At 36.3% G+C, this 18670-nt stretch overlaps 1 long non-coding RNA gene across 1 annotated transcript in view; it reads right to left on the bottom strand.

Annotated features, from left to right (window-relative positions):
- Positions 1-419: 419 nt before the first annotated feature.
- Positions 420-18670, bottom strand: part of LOC147020994 (uncharacterized) — a 39695-nt gene continuing 21444 nt past the window's right edge. Inside the window, exon 3 of the long non-coding RNA XR_015060697.1 lies at positions 420-906. This is a non-coding gene — a long non-coding RNA (uncharacterized LOC147020994). The remainder of the gene's footprint in view (positions 907-18670) is intronic.

The following is an 18670-nucleotide window of genomic DNA, read 5'->3' as shown; positions in this document are numbered from 1 at the left end:
CCTCACAATATCTGTAGTATCACAGTATCAGATCACTGTATCAGATCACTGGGGGCCTCACAATATCTGTAGTGTCACAGTATCAGATCACTGTATCAGATCACTGGGGGCCTCACAATATCTGTAGCCCTGGGGCCTACAAAATCGTAATCCGGCCCTGCTAGGTAGGTGCATGCATCCCTGTTTGTGTATATTCGTGATTGGTGCTCTATTATCATATTGTAAGTTGGCAGTTGGGTTTAACTTGATAAAAAAAGACCTGCAAACGACTTGATTCATGATAATCATTTATTTATTACGTATGCACTTGATGCAGGAACATTTTTATCACAGACAATTTTGAGAATGGACAAGCAGATGGGGAAAAGAGGTTGAAGTACTCTGCAGTACCCACAATTCTCTGTCATCATCGCTCTCCAAAGACCAGGAGGTGTCCGATGCTCACAGCTCACGGTATCCTTCCTGCCGGGTCACAACTCCTGTGCTGTTCCACTGGTTGACGGTTCATCAAGTGCTTGTAAGTTTTCATTTAACTTTCACTGGACCACTGGACCTTTCAAGTGTGGTGACCACTGGAGGTACGCGAGCACGCACGCTCGCTCTAAGTTGTCAAGCCTGGGTTTGAATCCCGACCCGGCTATAATCCCGGTGTTTCACAGGCAGGTGGTCCATCGATATGTGTGCCGTCCCTTGGACAGACGTTAAGCTGGGTGTCCCGTCCCAAGGATGAAGATTTCACTCGGAGGGTGCTGGCTTTCAAAAACGTTCCTCAAAGTCTTCATGCACCAGTTTCATCATCTTGTTTGTGTTTCTCCTCTCGTGGTTGCACACCACTGCTACTGGCCTCTCTTCGAATGTAAATGGACTGGTGTCTGCCATCTTTGTTTAATGTATTACTTGCATTTTCTGGACAAAAAGAAATAAAACAGTATAAATACATGGTATAAGTAAATCTTGTACAAGCAACTGAAACCGTGTCGTGAGACTTATGACTTACCCTGTAGTTACCTAATGCCATGACATTGACAAATGCAAAAAACAATCTTAAAAATGACCCTTTTCAAGGTCAATCCTATCGCAGTATCGGGAAAACTCAAGGTATGCCATGGACGGAGTCACCCCATTTGGTGTTATTTCAATGGCGCAACAGGGGCTCAAACTCAAGACCCAATAATCTTAAGCCAGCCACCTTCATGATTAAACCAACACCACACTTTGGGATAGAGTGAGGGGGAGGGTGGAGGAGGAGCTCCTTGTGAGCCAACGGCCATCCATATTCAGTAGCCATCTGTGTGTGCGGACGTCCTCCTGCAGTTGGGTGACTTTTTATTAGTGGCAGGATTTTCACTCCGGCCACCATAAAACCCTTCATTCCGCAAAACATACTAAAAGCACAAAGAAATCTGAAAACCTACTCTGTGGGAGTACCTCCGATGCAGCTGTCCTCTGCAGGGCAGCTCACCAGATGACGCGATTGGGGCAAAGCGTTCGGGACCCCCAATCTTTGATGCTCGGAGGAAAACCACGAGGTAACCTTCCCGGGTCAGATTGCAGTAGTGTGTGTCGGCGTGGTGCTGAGGTGTGTCCACCAGATGGCAGTCTCCTTGGGTTAAACTGAGACAGTTCTTTTGGGTGAGTGCCTGGAATGTCCGATCCTGAAGAGAGAATGATCACCTGTCTCTTGTTATCATCTGAGCTCAAGCGTTTGGACATTGGTATTGCAGCATTCTCTCAGGTTGGGAAACCGGATTGCGGCGAGATCATGGCGGGTGGTTACACCTATTATTAGTCTGGTCGCTCTGATGGTTACCATACCCAAGGAGTTGCTGGAGCTGTGTCCAGTAAGCTGACTCCATTGATAATTGAGGTAACACCGGTCAGCAAACGTATTATGAGACAAAGGATTCATCACTCCTTGGGTGTCATTTCCCTGGTCTCTGTAGGTGCTCTGACTTAGGCGAGTGATCTCACCGTGAAGGACACATTCTATGCCAAGCTCAAGTCTGTAGTTGATCAGTGCCCCAGGTGAGATACACTTCTCGTCTTGGGGGATTTCAATGCATCGACTGGAACTGATAGGGATGGTTATGAGACATGTGTTGGTCCCCATAGGTCTGGAACTGTGAACCAGAATCGCACTTAGTTCCTTGACTTTGCAAGAAGTCATGCACTTAGGATGGCTGGTTCATGGTTTCAGCACCCACAAGTTCATTGCTGGACTTGGTATTCCAATGCTGGCGGTGTGGCAAAAGAGATTGTCCATGTCCTCGTTGATGGTCGCTGGAGCATGATCCAGAATTGCAGGGTCTACCGGAGTGCTTAGTTCCTCAATACTAACCACCGGCTTGTTGTAGCAACTCTTAAGTTTCAGCTTAAATCCAGGAGAATGGTACCATCCCAGTCTAGGCTGGATGTTAACAAGCTCACGGATGAGAGGGTAGCTGAGGAGTTTGCGAACAGGCTGAGTGGAGATTTGGAGGGTCTGGGTGCTTTTGGGGATCCTGAAGAGTTGTGGAGTGCCTTCAAGACCACCGTCCTTGATGTTGCTGGGAGTTGTCTTGGAACTCACCGGAGGGCGAGAATAATTTTGTCTCTCAAGAGACACTGGATACCATTGCCCAGAGTCGCAGGGCCAGGCTGAATGGCAGAGCTCAGCTGTCCAGGTAACTGAGGCATAAAACTGTACGTGTACTAAGGGTGGACATGGAGGCCGATGTGCAAGGAATCTGTGAGGGGGTAGAGCATCACCTGTGGTCAATTGATTCTCATCCTGCTTCAGGGGAATTTAAAACATTATTATCAAGATATTTATATAAATACATGATTAAAAAATTAAACAAGTAGTGGTACATTCCAAGTACACCACTCCCATGCCAAATAAATAAATCCTGCAGCACGCGACATTGCTGGGGCACCTTCGGCGTCCGACGATGCCGCCATGCAGCATGTGGAGATGGAATTTGGAGGGAGCAATGTGCAATAATTGATTGATTCAGTCATTACTTGTTAATTATAGTCATAAAATGATTGCTTTCGTAATTTATTGCCGAATAGCATACCTAAACCACCAATGTTTCATCCGAATCTGTAACTCTGAAAAATTAAGTAATTAATCGAAAAATGAATAATCAATCGATTAATTGATTAATCAGTAAATCAAAAATCCCGTTCATAGCCAAATCACTTGGTCACTGTCGTGTTCAAATGTCAGCTTCCAAGTTCAAAGGGTCCCTGAGATATTGAGCAGATGAGAGAGAAAATAAATAAGGAATTAATAAATCGATAATAATTAAGTAATTAATCAATTAATTGGTTTATCAAAAAATAAGATAATGCCATTTTTGCCAAAGCACATCTTCACTTTTGTCCCCAAATTTCAGCTTCCGAGCTCAAGCGATGGCTTCGATATCGCCCAGACAAACAAACAAGAAAACAAGCCGGAAGGTGACATGGGTGGTCGCTATATAATTGCATACTAGTCATACAGTTTTTGACGGATCGCGCTGAAAATTTTTGACAAAGAGGTTGATTATAGTGCGCATAAAAGCGCAGAAGCCCATTTTTGATTTTCGAAAAATATATATATAAATATTTTTCGGATTTTTTTCCAAAAATTTCAAAGTCCCGTTGCTGGGCAACGGTGGCGTCCATAGCAACGGTGCTCAAAAGCATACAACTAGATCCTGGTATGAACCTACCAGTAAAGTTTCATCAAAACCGGTTGACTCCTCTGGCCTCCAGAGCTGTCCATTACATACAAACAGACAGACGGAAAACCTGAGAATAACGGTAGTCTCGCGACCACCCAACAAAGAAAACGAGAACAAACGGAGTAAACACCGAGTCCTCCCTTCCTTCGGCTCCCGGCGATGACGTCATGCATCACGTGGATGTGGCATTGGGAAGGGGTGGTGCACAATGCGGGAACCATTTAAACCCATTTCAGTGGTTGCTAGGAAACAAGGAAGCAGGTAAAAAAACGTTTACAAATAACCGTTTGAATATTTGAACAACAGTTTGATCTCGTGAGTGAGTGGGATGGTCGTGTTTTTTGGTGGACATATTATATTTAAGGTAAGATGTGCATGATTTAATTATTATCATGTAACAAAATGGTGTGATGGAAGTTGTAACTATGTGATAATACATTAAATCCTCGAGCGAGTAAAGTGTGATGAGTGATATTACATTGATGGGTTGACTGACTGCATGGACGCAACTCATGTAGATCATCTACTGATGTGGATCTGTGACCAAGGTTGTGGATCTGCCGTTTGGAGAGGTTCTAGGCTGAAAGGATTGAAACCTCGAGGAAGAACGGTGCCCAGCTGATTTGGGTAACGGTAACGGAACTATGTTTTGAGGTTAACACCATTCACAGCAATCCTTTAAATTATATTATATTTCAGGAATAGCTGATACTGAACTGTGTGCGTGCGTGCGTGCTCGAATTGTTAGAAACAGAAAATGAAAAAATGAGATCTGTGTCGTCATTATCTCTTGAGATGATTAAGCTAATTAACTGCAAAGAATCCAGAAGAATTCCCATGTTTTAAATGCACGCCGTGTTAAGGTGTATGGAATAGCTTAATAAGTACTTCCATGGCACGGCATTCTGATTACAAAAGAATAATAACATTGTAACAAAGCATATTTTAATTAAAACTAATAATATTAACAACGAGAAGGTCACTCGGTGGAGCACCTACCTCAACCCCATAATGCCTGATCCATGAGAACATATCGGGCCCAATACATTTTTGAGATATCGTGCTATATATCATTTTTGAGATAACGTCCCATATATCATTTTGAGATATCGTGCTATGTATCATTTTTGAGATATCATGCTATATATCATTTTTGAGATATCGTGCTGTATATCATTTTGAGATATCGTGCTATATATCATTTTTGAGATGTCGTGCTACATGTCATTTTTGAGATATCGTGCTATTTGTCATTTTTGAGATATCGTGATGTATGTCATTTTTGAGATATTGTGCTATATGTCATATTTGAGATATCGTGCTATATATCATTTTTAGGTCATCTCTTCGAGCATGACCTAATAATATGGGTGTTGAGAGGAGAGGTGACGATCCGTCCGTCCGTTCACAATGAAGTTGAAGCGGGAGATCTGGTCATCCGTGATCCTGATAGAGGTCGATGAGACGTACACGATGGTATGACTTTCAAGGTCACCGAAGGTCAAGGTCAAGGTCACGAGGCCTTTGAAGTTGCGAAAATGACGATTTTCAAATTCTATCTCCTCCGCCATTTCTCAAGCGATCTTGAATTTGATTGTAGCATATGAATCTAAGGGACAATATCTAAATTTGGTCAGGACGGATATTCGATATTCGCTTTCGTGTCACGTGACTTCAAAGTTGGCAAAAAATGCGGAAATGACGATTTTCAAAATCTATCTGCTCCTACATTTCTCAAGCGATCTTGAATTTAATTGTGGCATATGAATGTATGGGACAATATCTAAATTTGGTCGTGACGGATTTTCTAATTTCACTTTCAATTTCGCGTCACGTGACTTCAAAGTTTGCAAAAACTGCCCTACCTTCAGGAGGCTATATATTCTCTACTGGGCATGGTAAAAGTTAGTGAATGGTGTCATTGCATAGCAGCTGACGTTGTCTTTCATGTCCATTCGAAAGAATACCGATATCTTTGAATACATACACGTCACGTGACTGAATTTTGTGAAAACTGCTTCATGTAGTTGCAAAATGACGATTTTCAAAATCTATCTCCTCCTACATTTCTTAAGTTATCTTGAATTTGATTGTGGCATATGAATCTATGGGACAATATCTAGATTTGGTCGGGCTGGATTTTCGATATTCGCTTTCGTTTTCGTGTCACGTGACTTCAAAGTTGGCCAAAAATCCTCCTGACCCGAGAACACTACGCCCTAGTAACAGGAACTCATGCTTGTTTCTCACAGAGATGACCGTCACTCCCGCTTGGGTGTATTTTTGAGATATGGTGCTATATATCATTTTTGAGATATCGTGCTATATATCATTTTTGAGATATCGTGCCATATATCATTTTTGAGACATCGTGCTATATATCATTTTTGAGATATCGTGCTATATATCATTTTTGAGATATCGTGCTGTTGTGGAAGTTATTGCCTAACATTTCATTTGGTCCTGCATTTATTTTGATCAACCGTTTACCCGACTCGATGCAAATCCTGTTATTCAAATGACAGACACCGATCAATTCACTTGCCACAACATGAAAGTACATTACATCAGAGAGTTTGAATATACTTGGTACTTGGCCAATCCCAAGGAGTGCAACCCACTGAGATGGTATACATCCTCACGTGCTTGCACTAAAACAAGATTACAATTTCTGGTATATATATGCTTTCATGGGAGAGTGGAAGGGGCTGTTAAACATCAGCCAAAGAACTCCAAAATGCAATACGTGTCTTCCAGGTGAAAAACAAACGATGTAATCACAAAAAAGTTGGTGTTATCAACCCAGGTCACTTTGTTCCATAGCAAGAAACTCCTTTTATCAACATTTAGGGCAAAAGACTCTTGGCTAAAGGGAAGGAACACTGACAGCCAATTCGACTTGAAGCATAAAAATTAAATTTATGAAACACCAGCACAATTACAATTTAGTCCATTAATATAATTATTTTCTTCCACAGTGCTATATATCATTTTTGAGATATCGTGCGACATATCATTTTTGAGATATTGTGCTATATATCATTTTTGAGATATCGTGCTGTATATCATTTTTGAGATATTGTGCTACATATCATTTTTGAGATATCGTGCTTCTATCATTTTTTTGAATATCACGCTTTATATAATTTTTGAGATATCGTGCTATATATCATTTTTGAGATGTCGTGCTGTATGTCATTTTTGAGATATCGTGCTATGATTATGTCATTTTTGAGATATCCTGCTGTATATCATTTTTGAGATATCATGCTATATAACATTTTTGAGATATCGTGCTTCTATCATTTTTGAGATATCATGCTACATATCATTTTTGAGATATCGTGCTGCATGTCATTTTTGAGATATCGTGTGACATATCATTATTGAGATATCGTGCTACATATCATTTTTGAGATATCGTGCTATATATCATTATTGAGATATCGTGCTAAATGTCATTTTTGAGATATCGTGCAATATATAATTTTTGAGATATCGTGCGAAATATCATTTTTGAGATATCGTGCAATATATCGTTTTTGAGATATCGTGCTATATATCATTTTTGAGATATCGTGCTATTTTTCATTTTTGAGATATCGTGCAAAATATCATTTTTGAGATATCGTGCTATATGTCATTTTTGAGATATCGTGCTACATATCATAATTGAGATATCGTGCTATATATCATTTTTGAGATATCGTGCTACATATCATTTTTGAGATATCGTGCTTTATGTCATTTTTGAGATATCGTGCTGCATGTCATTTTTGAGATATCGTGCTGCATATCATAATTGAGATATCGTGCTTTATATCATTTTTGAGATATCGTGCAATATATCATTTTTGAGATATCGTGCAATATATCATTTTTGAGATATCGTGATATATATCATTTTTGAGATATCGTGCTATATATCATTTTTGAGATATCGTGCTATATATCATTTTTGAGATATCGTGCTATATATCATTTTTGAGATATCGTGCTATATATTATTTTTGAGATATCATGCTATGTATCATTTTTGAGATATCGTGCTGCATATCATTTTTGAGATATAGTGCTAGATATCATTTTTGAGAAATCGTGCGATATATTGTTGCGAATTTCGGTCCGCCCGGCGTGCGATCGGCCGCGTTACTCTAATAGCAGCCGCGTCGCCCACCAGACAGACAATTCAGTCGTGACCCTCCTGGAACTATCGCCAGGATCCAGTCACGGGTGGGGGTTTAACCTCACCACAACCCAGTCCGCATTCTACCCGCGCGAAATCGGGTGAACCGCCGAATGTCGAAATACCTAAGTACCCGCGCGGGTAGCGTACCGAGGAGTTGTACCACGGCGCAGGTCGGCTCCGGACACGAACCACTTAAGCGGCTCGTTCCGTGCTAAGGGGATAACCGAGCGGAGTTATCACCGACCTCGACTGTTCAGATTACTTACTGGGTGTCTTAACCCACTACCAATCCCTTCCGTGATGCAAGATGGAACTTTCAAACGAAGGAAAGGACGCAACGAAACGGGTCACAATTTAACAAGCACATTTTATTCCACACTCAGACAAGCAAGTATTTACAGTTATAAAAAACAATGCACGTATACAGTCAACGCAAGAACACAACGCAGAGTTACAACCAAATAAAAAGGGGCAATTATTTTCAGTACACTTTTCCAGGTTTACTTACAAGACTGGCGCCACACATACACTTACACAAAAAGCAAAGAAAACAAAAGCCACCCTCATAGGCAAGGAGGCAGACAGGTCCGTGGACCAAATGCGCGTGGAACCTGGTTGAGCGGCCAGGTCCACGAGACCGAAGTGGTCTTACCTGCGCCCTCGTGGCGCGATGGCGGGCAAGCCGCAATGTCAGCGTAACGTGCCTGACTCCGTGCCCCTGGCGTAGCCGGTGAGCACCCTCCGGCGTGCTCTGCGCAAGCACGTGTTTTTCGGTCGGCTCCATGGTTGGGGTGGGGGACGGACGGGGTTACCGGCGCTATCTCAGTGCGGATGGGGGGAATTGTTGATGCCCGGGATGGGGAAGGTTCTTGTTGATCGGGATGGGGAGAGGGGAATGGCTGACGCTGGGTCCCCCCAAACGGGGCCTCGGGACCGCACTGACTCCGGTGAACTCTCGCCCCCGAGCTCTCCTCCGCGTCCCTGCTCCACTCCGCAACTCGCCCCTCGACCTCCACTCCGAGCTCCGTCTCCCGTTTGTCGATCGGGCCCCGTCTGCACTGCCTGCTTCGAGCTTCTTCCTTTCCACCGTCCGTCCCCGTATATCCTTCACTGCCGACTTCTCCGACTCAACCAGACTCACAGCTCCACCGACTGACCTTGAGCCACGCCGCGTTGGCTCTTATATAGCCCGGGGGAGGGGCGTATATGCAAATACGCGGATCAAATCGCGTTTGGAGGCATGGCTACGCCGCCCGATGTTCAACCATTGGATGGACGGAAAGGGGGCGTGAACCTCTCCTGATCCGTTTCTCTCTCCAAAAAGGTATCCATATGCTTCGCGTTTGGAGGTGGGGCCACGCCGCCCGACACTCAGCCATTGGACAGACGGAAAGGGGGCGTGAACCTCTCCTGATCCGTTTTTCCTCTCCTGAAAGGATCCATGTGAGTAGGGTAAGAATACTGATTCTGGCTCACTTTTCCCCATGTAAATGAATGGGGGATTTTCAGCGATTCATATTTTTTTTTCCCTAAAAATAAACCCCCTTTTTATCCCAAGGTATATTTATTTGTCTCCCCTTTTAACCTGGAGGTTGAACCTCATTGAATTGAACACCTGGGGGTTGAACAGCTCACTCATTGAACCTATAAAGATTTGTTCATTCTCAAATTCCTTCAATAGTTTAATTTTCTTTGCACAATAATCCCCATCTAAAATATTGACAAACAAAACATTTGAATCTTTATATTTTTTAAGATACCCCTTTTGTGCCATTACGAAATGATAAACTTCTCTTAATGCTCTTGTTTGACCACCTCCTGAGCCACATATCATTTTGAGATTATAGTAAATTGTTTTTTCATTGTTCAATTGATAACCATCAAAGTTTTCAGTCCATTCAAGGATATTCATTTTTTTCTTTACATCCTCTAACTTACTAGTTTTTAAATTAATTCGCTTATTTGTTTTATTTACCTTTGTTTTAGTTATTTTTTCAATAAGACTTATTTGATATTTTTCACATTCATTATGTTTTCCATTTATATACCAAGACTGAGATTTTCTCCACTCTTTAGTTTGATTAATACTTGGTTTAACCATTTATATATTGTGAAAAAACGGCGGTAGCCCTTAAAAAACCCTAACCCATCTTCCCATCGTTAAAACATAATCTATTTTATACACTCTATCATACAATATCCATATGGAACACAATCTATTCCATTATCTAAAATAAATCTCTTATCATCAAAGGCTCCTAATGCCTTTTTATTTACTTCTTCACTATATATGTTATGTTTATAACTTCTTATTGTATTCATTTTCCTATATTCTTCTTTCTTATTCATCAAACAATTATAATAATTTCTAAAAGTTATTGATTTCTTTATTACATATTTCTTTATTCCCTTTAACCTCTTATCAATCTGTTCACCATACTTATAAGCATATGCCTTTGCTCTCAATCCAATAAACTCACTCATTACTTTTCCACCCAACTCATCCTTAAACTTACCAATAACCTTTTCATTCTTTTTGGAAAATAACTCACTCTTCTTGCTGAAATTACTTGTATCATATACTCCAATATTTTTCTTCATATCTTCATAAACATCATCAGTTTTTATATCTAGGATAAAACTATCAGTATCCATATACAACAATGAAACATTTTCACCATACTCTTTCTTTAAGTCATTATACAAATAATCATACATCAATATCTTTGATAAATCAAGAACTGCTGTTCCAATATAAATTGGTTTATCCATTACAATACTTTCCTTTTTCATATGAATTGCAGAAAAGTTCTCTGAAAAAACCTCTTCTCTCTCAGAACTTGGTTTATTTATCAATCTCGAAGCTTCTTTCCAAGATGTTGCGAATCTAATGTTTTGCCTGTTTCTAACATTTTCCATAGTCTTTCCAAATACAGCATTATTCATTAATTTATAAAAGTCCCCTTCAAATTTTACTTTTGTATTTGCTCTCATATCTGTATTGAATTGAATATACTTTTTCACCCAAGGACTTTGTTTAAATTTTAAAACTCTATGAATTTTAGCTACTCTCAATCCTTCTCTCAAAAACTGTTTTAAGCTTCTCTGATGCAAAACATATCCCTCTTTATCATAGAATGTTGTTAATAACTTTTCTGTTGATTTACCTTTAATATTAAAACTTTTATGATAATCACTTAACCATTCTTTCTTTGGAGTTTCTTTCTCACATGCAAAAGGAAGATCTTTATGCTTATTATGAAGATCACTTGGGTACCTCAAATCAACTTCAAAATAATAACCTTCTTCTTCGTCATTCAATTCCTCTTGAGAAGAAATAACAATATTCATCAAAGCCTTTTCATAATCCTTTTCTTCCACCCACTCTAATTTACCATAAGGCAGAGATTGAGACATTGCCCATCCATACAAATTATTAGCATCAAAATACATCAAATAATTACTATCTTTTTCACTATCATAATTTGGAAGATATTTATTATTTGCTTTAGCATATCTTTTTGAACATACTTGTGATATTCCACCTCTCTTGGACTTCTCAATCATCAAAAGCATATCCACATCACTGATTAAATCTATATCTTGTTTTGTCATTTTCAACATTGCACTCCAAGCTAAACCAGGAGCTGTGAAATAGTGGGCAGGATCTAATCCATAACAATTTTTATTATGACAGAGTGATCTAAAAGCTTCAAACACATCAGCGAACAATAAAACATCTGTTTTTAGATATAAATCGTGATATTCTCCAAGGTTCTTTATCTTAAATATTTTCCATATTTCTTGTGCGTGTTTATATTCCTTATCACTTATCTCTTCTTCATAAAGGTTATTATAGAAACTTTCTTTTGAAGGAAGTTGTGTTTCTTTAAATCTCATAAATGAATCCATATAATCATAAGGATAAATTCCCTTACTTGTAAGAATTTTCTCTTTACTTTGAATTTCATTCCTTGTTTGAATTTCCTCTCTCGTAAGAATTCCTTCTTTAATCAGAATTTCATCTTTAATCTGAATTTCCTCTTTAGTTCGAATTTTCTTTATAATTAGAATTTCATCTTCAGTTAGAATTTCTTCATTAATTAGAGTTTCCTCTTTACTTTGAATTCTCTCTTTAATCTGAATTTCCTCTTTAGTGAGAATTTCCTCTTTTGGAAAGAATGAATTAAGATTTGGAAAAGAGTCCGTGGAGCTTAGATTTGATGCGAGGTAGGCTAGTGGTGTTCCCATAAACTTGTAAGAATCTAAAAACCTAATACGAGTTAAAGGTTTTGTGAATATCATTTTTGAAAATGAAATATACTTTTGACTTGTGTTTGTTATGGCAGAAATATTCCCTGGTGTTTTTGAAAGTTCATTTATAAATAGATGTGTATCATAGTTGGCGCTGTTGTGAAGAAAGACTGGAATAAAAGAAGGTAATTTATAATTAAGATTACAACAGGAATGAGCGGGACCTCTATATTTACCAGTAAGATGACAATGGTCTCTAACTTTAGACTCCTTAATTTCCCCCTCACAAATATGACAGATATTGTTCATTCTAAATTCTAATTTTTCTTCTTTGGTTAATTTCATCGGTTCATTTGTTTCTTTCATTAATTTAGTGAGTCTTATACAATCCTTTTCTAATCGTTTTACAAACTCTTGTGAAGCATTTTTTCCACGATAATGTTCAAGTTTGTTATACTTTTCTCCAACAGATGATTTGATATAATAACAGAAACCACAAGGAATATGTTTTTGATATTTATTTGTATATGGTTCTTTTGGATTAGGAGAAGCAGTATTTATCTTTTTAAGGATACATTCAAAATCAGCGTATATCACAAATGGGTGCATGATAGATTTATTATAATCTTCAAAATAAATCTTTTCACCAGGTTTAGGCATTGTAATTACAGCTGATTTATGATTACTACAATATTTTGAATGTTGTTCTAATCGTTCTTTTGTATGAAATGAATTAAGACATCGCTTACAAGGATATATTTTGTTTGCTGTTCTGAATACCTGAGAAGAGATTAATCTTGATAAATTATTGATGTATGTGTAATGTGAATTCTTTCCAACACTAAAATATAAAAGGTCAATGTGTGTTTCTTCATTTTTATAGTTGTTTGAAATTTTTAATATTTGAACTTTGTTTGTATCCGTTAATCCATATACATTAATAGAAAGATTATTCTTTTTCTCAAATTTAGGAATATCTGTTAGTGGCATTGGGAATTTAAAATCTTTAATGTCCAAGGTATTCTCATATTTCATATATTGTTTTACTCTTTCTGAATTACATTTTGGTGGATGTAAGTGAGCAAGAACAGACCAGAGAAAACATTTATTATCATTGTTCTTAATATTAACAACTGCCTTCTTTAGTTTTATTTCTTTTGGTAATTCAATATAAGAAGAAGCTTTAAGAGGGTTTGATTTTAGAATGTGTATATCTAAAAAGATGATTTTTTTAATATTGAATCCACTTCCTACCACTGTATTATCAACATCCTCCTCTTGTCTTGATAGTTCTTCATAAACCCCACTATTCAAAAAATCTTGAAATGATGTTATAAAATGAAGATCTGTTCTCATATAAGGAATTTGTTCTTCATCTTGTCTTTTCATATTCATTTTCACTCCCATATAAAACTTTAAAGTTTTCATTTCTTTTAATGTCTTTTTAATAAATTTTTCAACATCGGGTTTCACTATTTCAATTGATTCAGCTATTGATGATGGACCGGGTTCTCCAAATTGAAAAATCCTTATTTTTATATGCCCTTTAAATGCCCCATCAGTGTTTTCAATATAATAGTCTCCCTTTACTTTAAACTCATTTTTCTTGTGTTTTTGTGATTGAAGATGTTGATTATAACTACTCTTCAAAACATCCTTTGAACAGATATCACAATGTTTTCTTTCCAACTCAAGAGGAGATATTTGATGAAATAGATTAAATGTGTGTTTGTTGGTTCGGAGGTGTTTTCTATAATGTTTATATTCGTGATTACAAACATCGCAGTACGTTGTATTCACCATATTTATAGAATAAAACTTTGCTTAAACTAAAATTTTCTTGATGAAAATTTCGTTTAATTTATAGGTGAATCTGTGCTTAAAAACATTTTATCCTCCAACTTTTTCACTTAATAAATACAATGTTTCAAGACACAAAAGACAAGTTTCAATCAATCTCTTCATCTGTTAAAGATACTGAGAAATATGTCAAGGATGTAAAATTGAACAAAGATAAATATAACAACTATTGGATAAAAACTATTATGGTAAATAATATGAGTTCTTCAATTTCCTTCAGTGGAAGGGCTTTTAGTATACCTGGTAGAACATCAATTAAAGTATCTCTAACAAAAGTTTCTCCTCTCCTTCTAGTAATATATTCAAAACTAGAAAAAGCAATGAAACAAGAAAAAGTATCAAAGAACAAAAACCTTATGGATGAAGCTTTAGAAAGAAAAGACAAGACCATCTGTAATATACAAGGAGAAATTTGTATTTTTTTCAACAACCCTAAAGATGTAAATCTTGATGAAATAAAGGATGTTAATATATCAGGTGAAATGACATTTCGTTCAATAGTAGTTAACGATAATTTTAAAATTACCTTTAATATAAAAAATGTTGTCGTTGAATCTGATAATGAAAAAAAGTATATCGATATCGATGGTAATATACAACTGAAAGTATAGATGAATTTCAGTTTAAGTAAAGTTTTACTTTATAAATATGCTAGACTTTCCTGATTCTCCATATGACAAATTTGAGAATTGTCCTGCGTGTGAAAGACAGGGATTAAACACAGAGTCAAAAGCCTATAAACAATGTATATTCTGTGATTATCTTCTAATTAATGATAATAAAAAATATAAAAAGGAAAATAATTCTTTTAGATTTACACCAAAAATGAATTACTTTACAAGATTGATTAGAGAAATGAATGTAAAGTATGAGGATGATAACACACCTTTCCTTACAAGGGAAGAAACTGAACGTATAAGAGAAATGTTCAAAGGATTGTTGTTGTATATTATTCATGGATGTAATTTTCAGGGAAATATCAACACAAGATATTGTATAAATAAAATAATGGATTATCTTGAAATTAAACCTGAACTTAGGATAAAATATAGAGTTTCTAAAAAAGCCAATAATAAATTAAATAACCTGTTTTTCAAATATATAAATGAATGATTTTTTACCTATTTGGGAAAATAAGATAAAATTTAACAACCATAAAAAATCTCCCAAATTCATTAAGATGTCTCATAGTTGGTTCAAGTGGATGTGGAAAAACCTGCTTACTTTTAAAAATGCTCCTCACTCCCAACTTTTTAGATTATGATAATTTAATAATTTTCACAAAGTCGAGTTTTCAACCAGAGTATCAACTACTCTCACAAGGTTTTAATGCTGGTCTTCAAAAAGAAGATATAATAGGTTTATTTAAACGTCAAAAAAACCTAAATGATTATAACATTGAAGATATAATTCAACTATTTTGTGATACACAGAGATGTAAAAGAAATCAAATCTTATAACTTGTATTCTTAGTGATAATACGGATGATATACCGTCTCCCCAAGATTTGGATAAATCAAAAAAGAACCTCGTTATCTTTGATGATTGTGTTAATGAGAGAAACCAAACGGTAATGGACAGCTACTACACAAGAGGGAGACATTCTTCTTGTAATTGTATTTATCTTAGTCAATCGTACTTTCAACTTCCTCGTCGTTCCATCAGAAACAATGCTAATACTTTTATTTTATTCAAGTTAAATTCAATAGATATCAATAATTTTTGGAGAGATAATTGTTCTACATTATGTAGTAAAAAGAAATTTGAGGATTATATGAAGCACACGACTGAAAAATATAAATATATTGTTGTGAAACAAGATGAGATATTAAGGGATATATTTTTTGTTTTATAAACAATTACATATATAAATGACAACTATTATTATAAATCTTGTGGGTAAATCTGCTTCTGGAAAAAACTTTCATAAATCAAGGTTCTTGTGTAGTACAAATGAGAATATTGTAAATTTACTTAAAAAACACCCCGTGATACGCATTGTATCAACAACAACTAGAGCAATAAGACCTGGAGAAGTAAAAGGTGAAGATTATCACTATATTTCAGTGGAGGAACATATGCGATTGAGGAATGAAGGACAAATATTTGAGGAGGTTTCTCTTGGTACAACAAAATATTCACATTGTAAGAGTGAGTTAAAGAAACTAAAATCTGGTGGTGTTGGGATATTAGAAACTAATCCAGAAGGAACGAGACAAATTATTAAATATCTGAGCGGAGTGAAGATTTTATCATTCGGTTTTGATGTTGATGAAGAAACTCAACACAAACGTATGAAAAGCAGAGATGCAAGGATTAGTGAAGAAGAAATTACAACTCGCATTAATGTTAATAAAGAATTTGATGAAATATTTAAAGAAAAGGATTTATTTGAACACATCTACTTGAATGATGAAGAAAAGGAAAATTTCCCTGTTGATCTTTACAATTCATTAAATGATATTTTACAATAAATAAATGGATACAAAAGAAAGAGCAAGAAGATTTAAGGAACATCAAGAGTTGGTTTCAAAAGTTGTAAAACAACAGGAAGACATAAAGAAGAAACGCAGACAGAAACTAACGGGCGAAGAAGCATTTGAAAAAAAACAAGAGAAATTTTTTAAACCACTTTTAAAAACTTCCCAAGAAAAAATGAAAGATGTTTCCACAGTTCCCACAGTAGAATATACTCCGAGAAAGCTTCAAATGTTAAAAGATTTCAGTCAAATGACGGAGGAAGAATTAGAGCATTTAGGAGAATTAGAATATGATGATGAAGGTTTATTTCAACAACTGGAAGAGATTAATCAACCCCCTGATTATATTGTGAATGCTGTTCAAAACAATGAATATTCAGCAGATTCAAAAACCAAAGCAGGACTCATTCAAACAGAACAACCAGCAATATTTCATCTTGTTCAAGAAAAGGTATTGATATTTAATGATGAATTAAGGTTCTTAAGTTCTGCTCAACCCCCTGTTAAACTAACTCCGAGATTAATGTTTCTTCTCACAAAAGATGGAAGACAAGGTTCAACTGTGAGGGATGAATCAAAGTATATTGATAAACCATTGGATATGGAAAATAATGATGATAGAGTATATATTGATTTGCTGAACACTCTAAATTATAAGGTTATTCTTTCTGGTAAAAGTAGGAAGAATGAGAAGGAGAAACACATTATTCAGGCTTTAAGTATCCTTGGTTCAGGTATTAGTTTTCTTCCAAATGACCCATCGCAATTAGTTAATAGACTGTTATTGTTGTTCGGTAGTAAGAAGGCTGGAAATAACAATTGTTTTAATGAAGCATCAGCCATTTTAGACCAGTTGATGAACATGAAAATAATTAATAAATCTCAATATAAAGACATTTTATCTCATATTAAATAAGATGAGAAGCACAATCCTGAGTTTTAATTTCACAACAAGCGACCACACATCTTCATTCCAATACCCACTACAACTTGACACAACAAAAGAATATGAGGCATCTTTATTGTCCATGGAGACTTATAATACCTTATTTAATATAACCGAGAAAAATGACAAGTTTAGTTATAATCCGGGAAGTGGATACAAAACGATAACAGTCTCACCCGGAGCATACGAGATTTCTCAAATATCTTCCGAAATTGCTCGTCTTATGAAAGAACAGGGTGATGAACCAAAAAATATTGTTATAAACATTCAAAAACATACTTCAAAATCAACGATTAAAGTTAAAAATAACTACAAGGTTGATTTCACAATTGATAATTCATTTAGAGAGTTATTAGGTTTCTCCTCAAAAAGATTGAAACTAATGGGACGTTTTACAGTGATAATGTCATTCAAATATCCTCAGGAATAAATTCGGTGTTAATTCACTGTGATTTGATTGATGGTGCTTATAATGATGGATTAAAAACAAATACAATATTTTCATTCAGCGCATACTCAACCCCAATTGGTTATAAATTCAATATGGAGCCTAAAAATTTGGTTTATCTACCTGTGTCAGGAAAAAACCATACACAGAGTAAATTTTAGGATAACCGACCAAGATAATCGTGTGATCTCTTTTAATGGAGAAGTTATATCCATCAGAATTCACCTACGTGAAGTTTTTCAATAAATAAATACGATGGTTATTGTGAGGAAGCACGAGTTGGGAAAATATAAAATAATTACAGGGGATGGGATGTTCCTTTCCCCGTACTACAAGGGTGAAGGTATGTATCTTGGTAGAGGATACTATAAACCTAAGAGACAAAGGGGTGTTGGACATCAATTTAGAGGAGATGGGATAATTGATACTCTCATGGGTATTGGTTCAACTATTCTTAAACATAAAGACCTAATTGGTTCAACTGCTTCTGCTGTGGGAAATGTAGCAGGTGCTGTAAAGAGTATAAAAGATGCTCAGAAAGAATCTCATAAATTACAAGCAATAAAAGAAATTAAGAAAGGTAAAACTCAGTTGTCGCCCCAAGAACGACAGAAAATAATTCAAATACTTGGATCAGGGTTTCAAAAGTTTTAACATCTTTTTTCCTAAATAAATACAAGTATGGAAGCAATTGATAGTATCTATGATTTGGATGATACTATTATTATCTCAAACTCCACTAAAAAAGAAGATTACTTCAAGGTAAATGCAATAACTGGAACA

This window comes from Eptatretus burgeri, chromosome 8, assembly GCF_056783735.1.
Source record: "Eptatretus burgeri isolate ZD-2024b chromosome 8, Ebu_testis_v1, whole genome shotgun sequence".
Lineage (NCBI taxonomy): Eukaryota > Metazoa > Chordata > Myxini > Myxiniformes > Myxinidae > Eptatretus > Eptatretus burgeri.
Note: the sequence above shows the minus strand (reverse complement) of the source record. Positions and strands in the feature narration are given on the sequence as shown.